Here is a 13,671-nt window from a genome sequence, read left to right on the forward strand (position 1 = left end):
ATAGCCGCACACACACACACTGTCCCAATAGCCACACACACTGCCTCATAGCCACACACACACTGTCCCCAAAGCCACACACACACACTGCCCCATAGCCACACACACACACTGCCCCATAGCCGCACATACACTGCATCATAGCCGCACATACACACTGCCCCATAGCCACACACACACACTGCCCCATAGCCGCACATACACACTGCCCCATAGCCGCACATACACACTGCCCCATAGCCACACACACTGTCCCCATAGCCGCACACACACACACTGTCCAAATAGCCACACACACTGCCTCATAGCCACACACACACTGTCCCCAAAGCCACACATACACACTGCCCCATAGCCACACACACACTGTCCCCATAGCCGCACACACACACACTGTCCCAATAGCCACACACACTGCCTCATAGCCACACACACACTGTCCCCATAGCCGCACATACACACTGCCCCATAGCCACACACACACACTGTCCCCAAAGCCACACACACACACTGCCCCATAGCCGCAGACACACACACACGGCCCCCATAGCCGCACACATACACACACAAATGCCCCCCATAGCCGCGCACACACACACTGCCCCATAGCCACACAGACACACACACTGTCCCCATAGCCGCACACACACCTACACTGTCCCCACACTACCCCATAGCCGCACACACACATACACACACATGCCCCCCATAGCCACACACATACACACACTGCCCCATGGTCGCACAGACACACACACATGGCCCCCACAGCTACACACACTGCCCCACAGCCTTCAAGTGCTTACAACAATACAACCAACAAGGCATAGTGACAGGACAGTTACAAAGACCTAATTTTACCCTTCCCCTGAAGCTCTGCTATTAGCCACACACTGACCTGTATACAGCACTGCTTAGTGATTTCAATGCTCTAGCCCTGCCAGTGCCGGCCCCGGGGATGTTATCACCCTGTGAAGGTCCGGTCTGTAGGAGGACGGCAGTGCGCTGCGCCCTGTGCAGCACTGCTGCCCCTCCCCCTCCCCCTCCAGATTCCAACTTCCAACTACCAGCGGCTGGCTGGAGGACGGGGATCTCCTCCTAAGCCCTGGTAAGACTGGCTGCAGCCGGTTCCCTGAGCTCCTTACCTCCTACTACTGTAGTTGGTTGGAGCCTCTTCCTTCCGTGCAGCCCGCGCTGTCCTCATCCAGGTGCCCCGGCCGGCATGACTCTCTCTCTCTCCCTGTACTAGAGTCAGTGCTCCAGCCGCAGCGCTGCCGTAGTAAGCACCCGCCCCTAGACTGACAGGATAATTAATTTCTGCCCATGCGCAGAAGCTCCCAAAGCTGCCTGAGCGGAGCTGAGCTCCGTTCACAGCAGCTATAATATTAAATGGCCCGGTCCTGTGTAAACTACTGAGAGGTGGCGGCCCAGCGGGAACTGTCCCGGTTTCCCGGCGGCCCAATCCGCCCCTGCATACACTGTTTACTTTATACACAGTCCTGATGAAATGGTCTTAGGACCTTGAAACGTCGACACACTGCAACGTTTATTTGTATATGATGCTATGAATACGAAAAACTAACTTTTTTCATCACTAAGGAGTGCCGCTTTCTTCCTTAAAATGTGGGGCTGCCAGGACACACTATAGGATATACAATATATACAATATATATATATATATATATATATATATATATACTGTATATATATATATATATATATATATATATCCTCCTGGGGTAGATGGACTCCCTCTTTACACACACAGCAGCCGGAGAAACAGGACACAAGTTTGGGGTTCTTGTACAAACTGGTTGGCGCCAGTCTTTATTGTTCCAAACGCATAAACAAAATAGAACATAAACAAAACCCTAGCCCGTCTGGGCACTAACTAAACAGTGGGTACCCTCACTACCAGAATGGTAGGGCCTACTGCGCTCACCATCAATAACAGCACGTGCACAGTACTTACAGGGTAATCATACAGTGTCTCTGGACATGCTAGCCTGCTTGCCTACTTCCCCAGGTGTGAGACACTCAGCCACAAACAAACCCAGCTTATATTAGCCATTTCCAGCTGCAAGCCCTAATGAACCTGTTACCAGACTGAAAGGCCCAAGACCTGGAGTGGCCTATGGATGGAGCCCTCCCTCTCCTCACATCCACGCCCCCCAGGACCCATTCCGGCTTTTCTCCAAAGCTGACATTTCTAGTCTGTTTTTACAAACAGACTTCACCTTGGGGTCTTAAAACACATAGGACAGGAATCTGTGACACACATAGAAGCCATTCAGCGCTTCTCCAGTGCTTATATCACAATATATATATATATATATATATATATATATATATATGGAAAACACAGCATTAAGCCACGGGTGACAGTTCTATGCTTGGACAGGACTGGAGCGCAGTAAGCCGGCCAGTGGAACGCAAGCCTGCAGTTCCTATGGTGACGGCTGGAAGGTGTTCCGGAAGTTCGGCGGTGACTGCATTCGGAGGGAGGTGTGTGCGCTCGTGGTGCGCGGTGATGGAAGACGGCTACTGATGGGGTATTTATTGGTGGGGTAAGTGTTGTTTGTGGCTGTATGTATTTTGTCCTGATGACGGGGTGGTAACCTCGAAAACGTTAAATATTATACATAATTTTTGTCTATTTGTTGTCTCCGAGTGCCAGTTCTTTGATTCCTTTATATATATATATATATATATATATATATATATATACACACACTGTATATATTAGGGGTGTGCACCGGCCACTTTTCGTGTTTTAGATCTGGATCTTTTTTCGAGTTTTGGATCTGGGTTTTGTGTTTTGGATCTGTATTTTTTTTTAAAAAAGCATAAAAACAGCTAAAATCACAGAATTTGTGGGGTTTTCTGCTCCTGTGCTATTATTAACCTCAATAACATTAATTTCCACTCATTTCCAGTCTATTCTGAACACCTAACACCTCACAATATTGTTTTTAGTCCAAAAGGTTGCACCGAGGTAGCTGGATGACTATGCTAAGCGACACAAGTGGGCGGCACAAACACGTGGCCCATCTAGGAGTGACACTGCAGTGGCAGACAGGATGGCAGTTTGAAAAACTAGGCCGCAAACAGTACATAATGCAAAGAAAAAAAAGAGGTGCAAGATGGAATTGTCCTTGGGCCCTCCGACCCACCCTTATGTTGTATAAGCAGGACATGCACACTTTAACAAAGCAATCATTTCAGTGCCAGGGTATGCCAAAACGACTGTGGCTGAAATGATTGGTTCGTTTGGGCTCCCCGCAAAACAAGCTGGCAATTAATCTGTCCCTGCACAAACTGGCTCTACATAGGCAAGATGTCGTCCTCATCCTCCTCATCCTCCGATTCCTCACCCTCTTCAGTGTTGTGTACATCCTCATCCTCACAGAGTATTAATTCATCCCCACTGGAATCCACCACCACAGGTCCCTCTGTACGTTCTGGAGGCTGGTCTCCCTGGAAGAATTGATAATTAATTTTTATAAACATCATCTTCTCCACATTTTGTGGAAGCAACTTCCTACGCCTTTCGCTGACAAGGTTCTCGGCTGCACTAAACACTCTTTCGGAGTACACACTGGAGGGGGGGCAACTTAGGTAAAATAGAGCCAGTTTGTACAGGGGCTTCCAAATTGCATCTTTTTCCTGCCAGTACAGGTACGGACTGTCTGACATGCCTACTTGGATGCTGTCACCGATGTAATCCTCCACCATTCTGTCAATGGTGACAGTATCATATGCAATGACAGTAGATATGTCAGAAATTGTTGCCAGGTCCTTCAGTCCGGACCAGATGTCTAAACTTGGTCCTGCCGGCCCTGCATCACCGCCAGCGGGTTGCTTAGGATACTTAAGTTGTTTCCTGACAGCCCCAGTTGCATGAGAAAATGAAGAAGGAGCTGTTAACATGTCACGTTATGCTTCAGCTGAAAGTCTTTGCACCTCTGCAGGCTTGTGTCGGCCGGAAAGAGAGACACCACATAGGCTTTAAACCTAGGATCGAGCACGGTGGCCAAAATGTAGTGGTCTGATTTCAACAGATTGACCACCCTCGAATCCTGGCAAAGCGAATGAAGGGCTTCATCCACAAGTCCCACATGCCGAGCGGAATTGCTCCATCTTAGCTCCTCCTTCACTTTCTCCAGCTGCTTCTGCAAAAGCCTGATGAGGGGAATGACCTGACTCAATCTGGCAGTGTCTGAACTGACTTCAAGTGTGGCAAGTTCGAAGGGCTAGAAAACCTTGCACAACACGGAAATAATTCTCCACTGCGCTTGAGTCAGGTGCATACCCCCTCCTTTGCCTATGTCATAGGTGGATGTATAGGCTTGAATGGCCTTTTGCTGCTCCTCCATCCTCTGAAGCATATAGAGGGTTGAGTTCCACCGCGTCACAACCTCTTGCTTCAGGTGATGGCAGGGCAGGTTCAAGTTTGTTTGCTCATGCTCCAGTCGTCGGCACGCAGTCGCTGAATGGGGATAGTGGGCAGAAATTTGAATGACTCCCAGCAGCAAAAGCAGCAGTAGGAGGAATCCCGGATAGGAGAGTCAGTCATGCCAGTAACATGGCCTGCAGGACTACTTCCGATCCTGACTAAGGAGGAAATTGACGAGGAGGGAGTTGACGGTGTGGTTTGCAGGTGCTTGGTGGATACAACAGGACAAAGGGATTTAGGTGTCCCTGGACTGCTTACGGTTTTAGCCAAAGCTTCTGAACTTGACAGTAACTTTTTATGAACGCACTGCAGGTGACGTATAAGGGAGGATGTTCCTAGGTGGTTAACGTCCCTACCCCTACTTAATTTACCTTTACATATGGTACATATGGCAAGACAGTTGTTGTCCGGATTTGGATAGAAATATTGCCAGACCAAAGAGGTGGAATGTTTGGTCTTCTGCCCAGGCATGACTGTGATGGACTTTTTATGATGGGCTTTTTCATCCCATGGACAACAATTGTCTCCCCCGGAGCCTGCTTTAAACAAACCACATCACCATCAGAATCCTCCTCGTCAACTTCCTCCTCAGCGCCAGCTACACCAATATCCTCATCCTGTTGTACTTCAACAGTGACATCTTTAATTTGAATATCATCAAGTGGATCGTGGATGCTCCTTCCAGCACTTGCAGAGGGCATGCAAATGGTGGAAAAAGCCACCTCTTCCTGTCCAGTGTTGGGAAGGTCAGGCATCGCAACCACCGCCACACTTGGACTCTCCTTGGGGATTTGTGATATCTTCTTAGAACGCACAGTTCTTTGCTGTTCTTTTGCCAGCTTAACTCATTTCATTTTTGTAGCAGGAGGAGGGCTTCCATCGTCATGTGAAGCTGAACCACTAGTCATGAACATAGGGAAATACCTTAGCCGTTCCTTTCCACTCTGTGTCGTAAAATGGCATATTGGCAAGTTTACGTTTCTCCTCAGATGATTTAAATGTTTTTTTTAAGGTCATTTTCCTGACTTTTGTCATTTGGGATTCTATATGCCCTCTACCATGACATTGGGCATCGGCCTTGGCAGACGACGTTGATGGCATTTTATCGTCTATGTCATAACTAGTGGCAGCAACTTCAGCACTTGGAGAAAGTGGTTCTTGATCTTTCCCTATTATTTTTATCAAACAAATTTTTGTCCTTCATTTATGTTATATTAGTATATACGTGCGGCTAAGGCGCACACAAACACAGAAATTTTTTTTATTTTTTTTTTGGAGCGCAGTTTGGGGGTTACACCACCCTTTAACAGACAAGCCAGACGGCCCTTGATTTATGACACAGGCACACGCTTGGCACTGCTACTTTGTTGATGCACGTGCGGCCACAGTGCACACAATTCACAACACAGAAAATAAGAATTTTTAATTTTGTTTGGAGTGCACTTTGGGGGTTACACCACCCTTTAACAGACGAGCCAGCCGGAACTTTACTTATGACACAGGCGCACGCTTGGCGCTGCTACTTTCTTGATGCACGTGCGACTACTGCGCACACAAACACAGAAAATAATTATTTGTTTTTTTGCACTTGGGGGGAGCACCCCTGATGGACAGATCACCCCCTGGGCAACACTACAACACCCCTCTAGGACTACAGCCTTTATGGGACACTGCACAACACAGCCCAGCCAGCCCCTATAGACTTTTGGAGTGGACACATCCCCTATGGACAACTGACTGCACAACACAGCCCAGTCAGCCCCTATGGACAACAGCAGCACAAGCACAACACAGCCCAGCCAGCCCCTATGGACAACAGCAGCACAACACAGCCCAGCCCAGCCAGCCCTAACTCCCACCCTCCCTCTTCACTGTCCACAGCCGGAGTGAGAAATGGCACAGACGCGGTGACCTTTTATAGAATCCAAAACCCGCAAGATTCGACAGCGGGATGATGACATTTTGCCTCGATTTCAAATCCGAGTCAGGCGGGAAAACTCGAGCCTGACTCAGACCCGACTCGGATCGGGGGGTTCGGACTCCATAAATCCGAACCCGCTCATCCCTAGTGTGTACTATTACAGACCACTCTTATAGCACCTATTTTCCTTCTTAGTTCCCTTAGGAGCAGGGTTCTCTCTTCCCTTTGTTTCACATCTGCAGTTATTTTAGTCTTTGTGTATGAATGTATCTCTATGTATGCATGTGTTGTGTGTATACCACCCTGTTTTCGCCACTGTCCACAGCTGCAGAGCACTAATCACAATAGTACAAATAGTATTACAACAAATAATTAACAACATTTAAATATTAGCTTAAAAAAAAAAGCATATAGGCAGGAAAATGTATATTTATTATTTTGCTTCTCAGTTATTTCATTATTGTTGTTTGCCTTTGTCCATAAAGTGAACTTTCATTTTTTGTTTTATAATGATATATTTATCACTGCTCTCCTCTTTTTCCTCCAGATGGTTCCCCTACTCCTCGTCCACATCACTTTCTTCATACTCCATTTCTTCATTAACTATTAAAATAGAAAATAGAAACAGTAATGGATAATAAGCAGCCCACAATTAGTTATCTAGGGGTCTATTTATCAATGTAGCCAGAAAAGAAATATCATAATGTACAGTATTTGTCTATGTGTTGCAGTATTAGGATAACGGGAACCCACTTCTATTTGTAAATAGTAATCAGTATTAATGTGTACTGGTAAAATGAGACCTTGGGCGGGATGCATGGCACATCACATCCCACCACCCTTCCCATGCATGCCGGCATTAGCACTGCCAATATGCATTACAAACAGGGTTTGACCACATTTCTACCTTTCCTGCATCCTGCCCCAATTTATGATTCCAAACACCAATAACAAACATTTGTGTCTATATCATTGGTGGCATGGGCGTGTTATGGGAGCATGCTGTGGGTACATGTATTCGTCATGTGACTTTGTTCTCTTACACAGCTTCGCAGTCATAGTGGCCATATTGTGAGACAGTGACAAGGGAGGCTGTGCGCCAGGCAGGGGCTTCTCATTGCTGCAGCTGATGGTGGAGAGATTGGACCCATCAGAGCAGATGATGGTGGAGAGATTGGACCCATCAGAGCAGATGAGCATTGGTCACATATACAAAGCGGGCATTGCAGGGTTAGCGCAGTCCATCACACAGAAGTACACAAGAGGAACGCTCAAGCTGATATTTGCATAGTTTTGCACTTGTGAATCTGTGAGAAATGGCAGCTGTACATGAACTGTGTGTCCTCTGTATCAGGCCCTGAGATTGTGGCATATTTTTTTCTGTCCTGTGGTCCTTACTTTACACTTAATTAATCTAGTTATTATTGTTACCTGGTATCGTGTCAGAGCCGGACTCTATGTCCCTGTATGGCATTCTCTCCAGCCTGCTTTGTATACAGCTACAAAATAATGAGAAGTGCTCAGTGGCAGAACACAGAAAGGAACCATGGGGTCTCCCCATCTTATAGGATTTCATTACCAATATATAGGGTAACATTATATAATAGGCGGGCCTATTGTATTACAGTATAGCACAGCCACACAGGGCAGCAAATGATATCACAGTACAATATAGCAAAGCAGGTTTAACTGTGTTGTACATTTTACTTTACATTCCCTACAAACGAGGGTTTAGGATAAAATGGATACAAGTTATTTATATTCTTTTGGCTTTATTAATATATCACATCTCTGTCTATTATTGTATCAATAAAATAATAATTAAATTGGGAAATAATATAGTAATAATATACATTTTATCTAGAGAAATTAACTCTTACTTTATTTGTACATGATAGTAACTTACCTGAAGTAAATGGATAAAGCCAGTAAAGCCACAATAAATGTTATGAGGATAGATATGTAAACTGCTGCTATCCCCTCCATTGGAGATTATGGGCAACTATGCAAGAAACAAACAGGTTAGGTGAATAAACTCCATTTGTAGCCATGTCACACATATCAATCCCTTTTATATATAACAATTATAAGAGCAAAAGAGCTGCTTCTGTAACATGAGAAGTGTTGTTGATATATGTAATAAGTAAAATAAGTCAGCATGGTACACCTGGTATAATCTCTGAGCTAACACTCTGGGCCTGCTAGCTATATATGGGATCCAGCAGGGGTGGTTAAAGAGAGGAGGGGGCTATGTGAGGTCATTTATGTATTATATTATCATATAACTAACCCCTAGACACAAGTGAGTCATCATCCCAAAAACAAACACCACCCTAATTCTTTTCTCACACAATATATTCAATATTATATCACTCCGTGGATTAGTGTATACCTGTGTAAGCTTTTGTTATATTGTATAGTAAGTTATCTACAATGGACTTTGTATCCTGATATCTGCTGATGTATGCATGTGTCTGTGGCTCTATTTTGCCAAATATAGTGATTTAGTTCTGCTTAGTAAATAATTATAATGACCATTTACCTACAGTTGTCTGAATTGCTTCTCCTTTGCTAATATCAAATTATTAAAAAATGTCGATAAAAAGAACAACCTGATTATACGTCTCACTCCACTGAATACTACCTTTGAAAAGACTGAAACTGATGATGTCTGGACATCACCCTGGGCCACAGCTCCATTATGACAGGTCACGTGATGTAATAATGATAACTAGGAAGTGGCTAGGACCTTATTTGAAAAAATTCATGGAGTGTTTAAAAATTATATATATTTTTGTATATATGTAAAATAGCTCCATCTAGTGTATCATATTATAAATATAACTCAAACATGTGTCCACCACCATAAATCTATCCAATTGGAAGTGTACCGGAATTATAATAGGTTATCAAACGGTTCCTTTTTTCTTAACTAGCATTAAAAACTTTTCCTTAAACCATCATTTACTCTCTGGGGTATCCAAAAATAAAAAACAATAAAATATAGAGTAATATTGTTTTATAATAAGTGACAAGGTCTTAAGACAGAAAAATGCCAAGAAATAATACATAATGTGCTGAAAAACAACACTGTAATCCCAAAAAATCCCTGCACTGACAAAACGCAAAATGACACATGTGATTCAATTACCAAGCTGAAAAACTGTATATTCAGTACATACCTCCCAACTGTCCCATTTCCAGAAGGACAATCCCATGTTTTGGGGACTGTCCCGGCGTCCCACCCATGGGCAGTTGGGGACACTCAGGCACCGCCGCAGCTCTGCTCTGCTTAGCAGAGAGCAGCGGTGCCGTGAAGCTGAATGGATGCCGCATGCATGAGTGCGTCATCCATTTAGTGCAGGAAGAGGGCTGGGGAGAGCCCAGCAGCTGACAGGGTGCTGGGCTCGTCCCCAGCATGATGTAAAATGGGGGCATGACTTGTGGACATGCCCCATGACAGCATCACACAGGGGGAGTGTCCTTGTGGAAATGAGACCACGCCCCTTTTCAGACACGAGCATCTTTGGCACGTGCAGGGGTCCTGCCTTAGGGATCCAAAATGTTGGGAGGTATGCCAATACAATAAAAAACGTGCATCAGATTCACACAGTGAAAATGTAAATAAATTTCCTGTGCTCATACCCAGACATTGGTGATAATCAAAAATGCTTCCAACATAGATGGCAAAAACTCATACCAAGCTTAGGGCCTGATTCATAGATGGATGGAATTGCAGAGCCGCACACAAGCAGCTGTGTAATTCTGTCCATCTAAATTGCTAATGCAGTTACTAAATCTTACCAAAGCCTGGCAGCTGGTGAGGCCAGGATATCTGTGTCCACCGATGTAGACTTTGATTTCGTCCCGCCTGGGAAACGTGGGCGACACCACCCTGTTTTCGGGAATGCTGCTCAGCCTCAAAAATTCTGTTTTTCCTCTCAATTTGGGGAGCTTCTCAATTGAAATTCAGATAAGCTTTAAAGATTTTTTATTTGGTACACACATTTTGAATTCGAGCACTTGCACTTGTATTGAAATTACTACACTATCAGGCGCATGTTCTGTCCAGACCTCTTTTCAGATTCCTTCATCTGGCTGCCAAACGTAATTACAGAAAGACTGCTGCCACCTTTACTGAAAGGATGTGTGTTATTTTACTCTTTCTTGATGACACTTTTTTATTTGCAAAAAATTACCTGGGGTATAAATCTGTGCACTATTCTTAACCACTATTTCTACATATATGTATTTTTATACAGTGCATGCGGAAAGTATTCACAACTCTTCAATTTTTCCACATTTTGTTATGTTACAGCCTTTTTCCAAAATGGATCAAATTCATTTTTGTCCTCAAAATGCTACACACAATACCCCATAATGACGACGTGTAAAAAGTTTTTTATGATTTTTGCAAATTTAATAAAAAACAAACAAACTAAGGAACCACATGTACATTACATAAGTATTCACAATACTTTGTTGATGTACCTTTGGCAGCAATTACAGCCTCAAGTCTTTGTGCTTAGGGTCGTTGTCATGCTGAAAGATGAACCGTCGCCCCAGTCTGAGGTCAAGAGCGCTCTGGAGCAGGTTTTCATCCAGGATGTCTCTGTACATTGCTGCATTCATCTTTCCCTCTATCCTGACTAGTCTCCCAGTTCTTGCTGCTGAAAAACATCCCCACAGCATGATGCTGCCACCACCATGCTTCACTGTAGGGATGGTATTGGCTTGGTGATGAGCGGTGCCTGGTTTCCTCCAAACATAACGCTAGGCATTCACGCAAAAGAGTACAATCTTTGTCTCTCATGGTCTGAGAGTCCTTCAGGTGCATTTTGGCAAACTCCAGGCGGGTTGCCATGTGCTTTTTACTAAGGAGTGGCTTCAGTCTGGCCACTTTACCATACAGGCCTGATTGGTGGATTGCTGCAGAGATGGTTGTCCTTCTGAAAGGTTCTCATCTCTCCACAGAGGAATGCTGTAGCTCTGACAGAGTGACCATTGGGTTCTTGGTCACCTCCCTGACTAGGGCCCTTCTCCTCCGATCGTCCTGGTGGTTCCGAACTTCTTCCATTTACGGATGTTGGAGGCCACTGTGTTCATTGGGACCTTCAAAGCAGCAGATATTTTTCTGTACCCTCCTTAGATTTGTGCCTCTAGACAATCCTGTCTCGGAGGTCTACAGACAATTCCTTGGACTTCACGTGTCAGACCTTATATAGACAGGTGTATGCCTTTCAAAATCATGTCCAATCAACTGAATTTACCATAGGTGGACTCCAATTAAGCTGTAGGAACATCTCAAGGATGATCAGTGGAAACAGGATGCACCTAAGCTCAATTTTGAGCTTCATGGCAAAGGCCGTGAATACTTATGTACATGTGATTTCTTAGTGTTTTTTATCTTATTAAAATTGCAAAAACATCAAAAAAACTTTACACGTTGTCATTATGGGGTATTGTGTGTAGAATTTTGAGGACAAAAATGAATTTATTCCATTTTGGAATAAGGCTGTAACATAACAAAATGTGGAAAAAGTGAAGCGTTGTGAATACTTTCCGGATGCACTAATATATATATATATATATAACAAATAATTAGTGCGCTTAATTCAGAATTTAGAACAATACCAATGTCCAGGGAATGAGTCGCACAAGTGTTTGTACAAACAGCGTCTTATAGCCAATTCCTCACATATGAATGTGGGATTGTGAAGCAGAGAACCTATATCTGAAAAGGATCGGCGTCTTCCCCAATATAAGAACCCCCGAATCCAGCCGGGAACAACACTAAAAAGAAAACATAGAAAGGGGGCGAAGTCTTACGATGAAACGTGTAGTGGCGTGGCTTGGCGTTTTGGATTGTGCAGAGGAACCAGTTCCCAGAAAAGTCCTTGGAGACGTCCAGGTTACAGACCGAATGATTGCCTCTGCTTATTATTGTACTGTTTACGCTAGCGGAGGCTCTGACCGCTTGTTCTGGTACGCGCATTGTCATTTTTAAAGATTGCAATAAAATATTGTTATACTTTTAAGCACGATGTGGTGTCCCCTTTCTATGTTTTCTTTTTTAATATATATATATATATATATATATTTATGAAAATATAAATACCAATAATGCGCTAGTGACTGTAAATCCTCAGATGGTGTAAATTATCTATTAGTCAAATAAGGCTGCTAATTCCCAAAAAGGTCATTTGACAGAAAGGGCATGTGGAATTAACAATGATAACGTTGTTTTTTGGGTAGCGCCTAAACTGAATTATACAACTCTATATGGGATCCAATTCCCCTTTTATATAGTATAATACATAGAGTGTGTGAGGTGATAATGGTGAATTTTAGATTCATGGAATTGGATCCCATATAGAGTTGTATAATCCAGTTTATGCACTCCCCAAAAGACAATGTTTTATTTATATATATATATATATATATATATATATATATATATTCCATAGACAAAAAACCTTACGGTTTTACATGTCTCATTAAGGCTTCTTAGACATGATCTGAAATTTCACAAAACCTACTAGCTGACTCCTTAATGGACGTGTTCCTTGCGCAATACAGATATGGTATGCCATCACACCCTATGGTTAACTGCAGATTCAACACTCTCACAGAATGAGATTGCAGTCACTCACAAATTGGTGGAGCTGCTAATTCACCGAATTGTGTGCTCATTGGAATACACACATGCAGTCTATGCAACTGAGGTCTAAGCAGAAAATAGAGCTGTGCAGATGGGATAAAAGTGGTGTGGATGGGGGAGAAGACAGAGCAGCATGGATAGGTGAGACAAAAAGGCAAGTAGGGGAAGGAAGGTTAAGCAGAACAGAGAGGTGGGGTAGCCAAAATGATGCAGATGGGTGAAAAACAGTGGTGCGGATAGGGTAGAGGAACAAAGTAATGCAGATGGGTGGAAAACAGTGGTGCAGATGGGGGGGAAACAGTGGCATGGTTTGGGGTGACAGTGACGTGGATGGGGGTAGAGAGTGGCATGAACATGGGAAGACAGAGCAGTGCAGATGGGTAAAGACAGATTGGTGTGGATAAGGGAATACAGACTAGCACAAATAGGAGAACACACAATAGGAAAACACACAACAGTAGGGATTGGGGAATACAGATTAGTGTGGATGGGTAAGAAGACAGAGTAGTGCGGGTGGGGGGAGGAGACAGAGTTGCACAGTTAGGGGGACCATAGTAGTACAGCTGGAGGAAGAAAGAGTGCCACAGATGAAAGACAGCAACATTGCTGTGGAGAAGGCACGGATGCAGGGCG

The 13,671-nt window shown here is 44.1% G+C and overlaps 1 protein-coding gene and 1 long non-coding RNA gene across 2 annotated transcripts in view; one reads left to right on the top strand and one right to left on the bottom strand.

The window, feature by feature from the left end:
• The window catches only part of MID2 (midline 2), a 348,031-nt gene that overhangs the window by 269,268 nt on the left and 65,092 nt on the right, over positions 1-13,671 (top strand). The gene's annotated exons all lie outside the window — the stretch shown is intronic.
• Positions 6,845-8,738, bottom strand: LOC148508644 (uncharacterized). The gene is made up of 3 exons (XR_015869561.1): positions 8,284-8,738; positions 7,809-7,876; positions 6,845-6,980 (listed from the first exon to the last, which is right to left on the bottom strand). It is a non-coding gene; the product is annotated as an uncharacterized LOC148508644 (long non-coding RNA).

The sequence above is a fragment of the Taudactylus pleione genome, unplaced genomic scaffold, assembly GCF_031769625.1.
Source record: "Taudactylus pleione unplaced genomic scaffold, aTauple2 ptg000352l, whole genome shotgun sequence".
In the NCBI taxonomy this organism is placed as follows: Eukaryota; Metazoa; Chordata; class Amphibia; order Anura; family Myobatrachidae; genus Taudactylus; species Taudactylus pleione.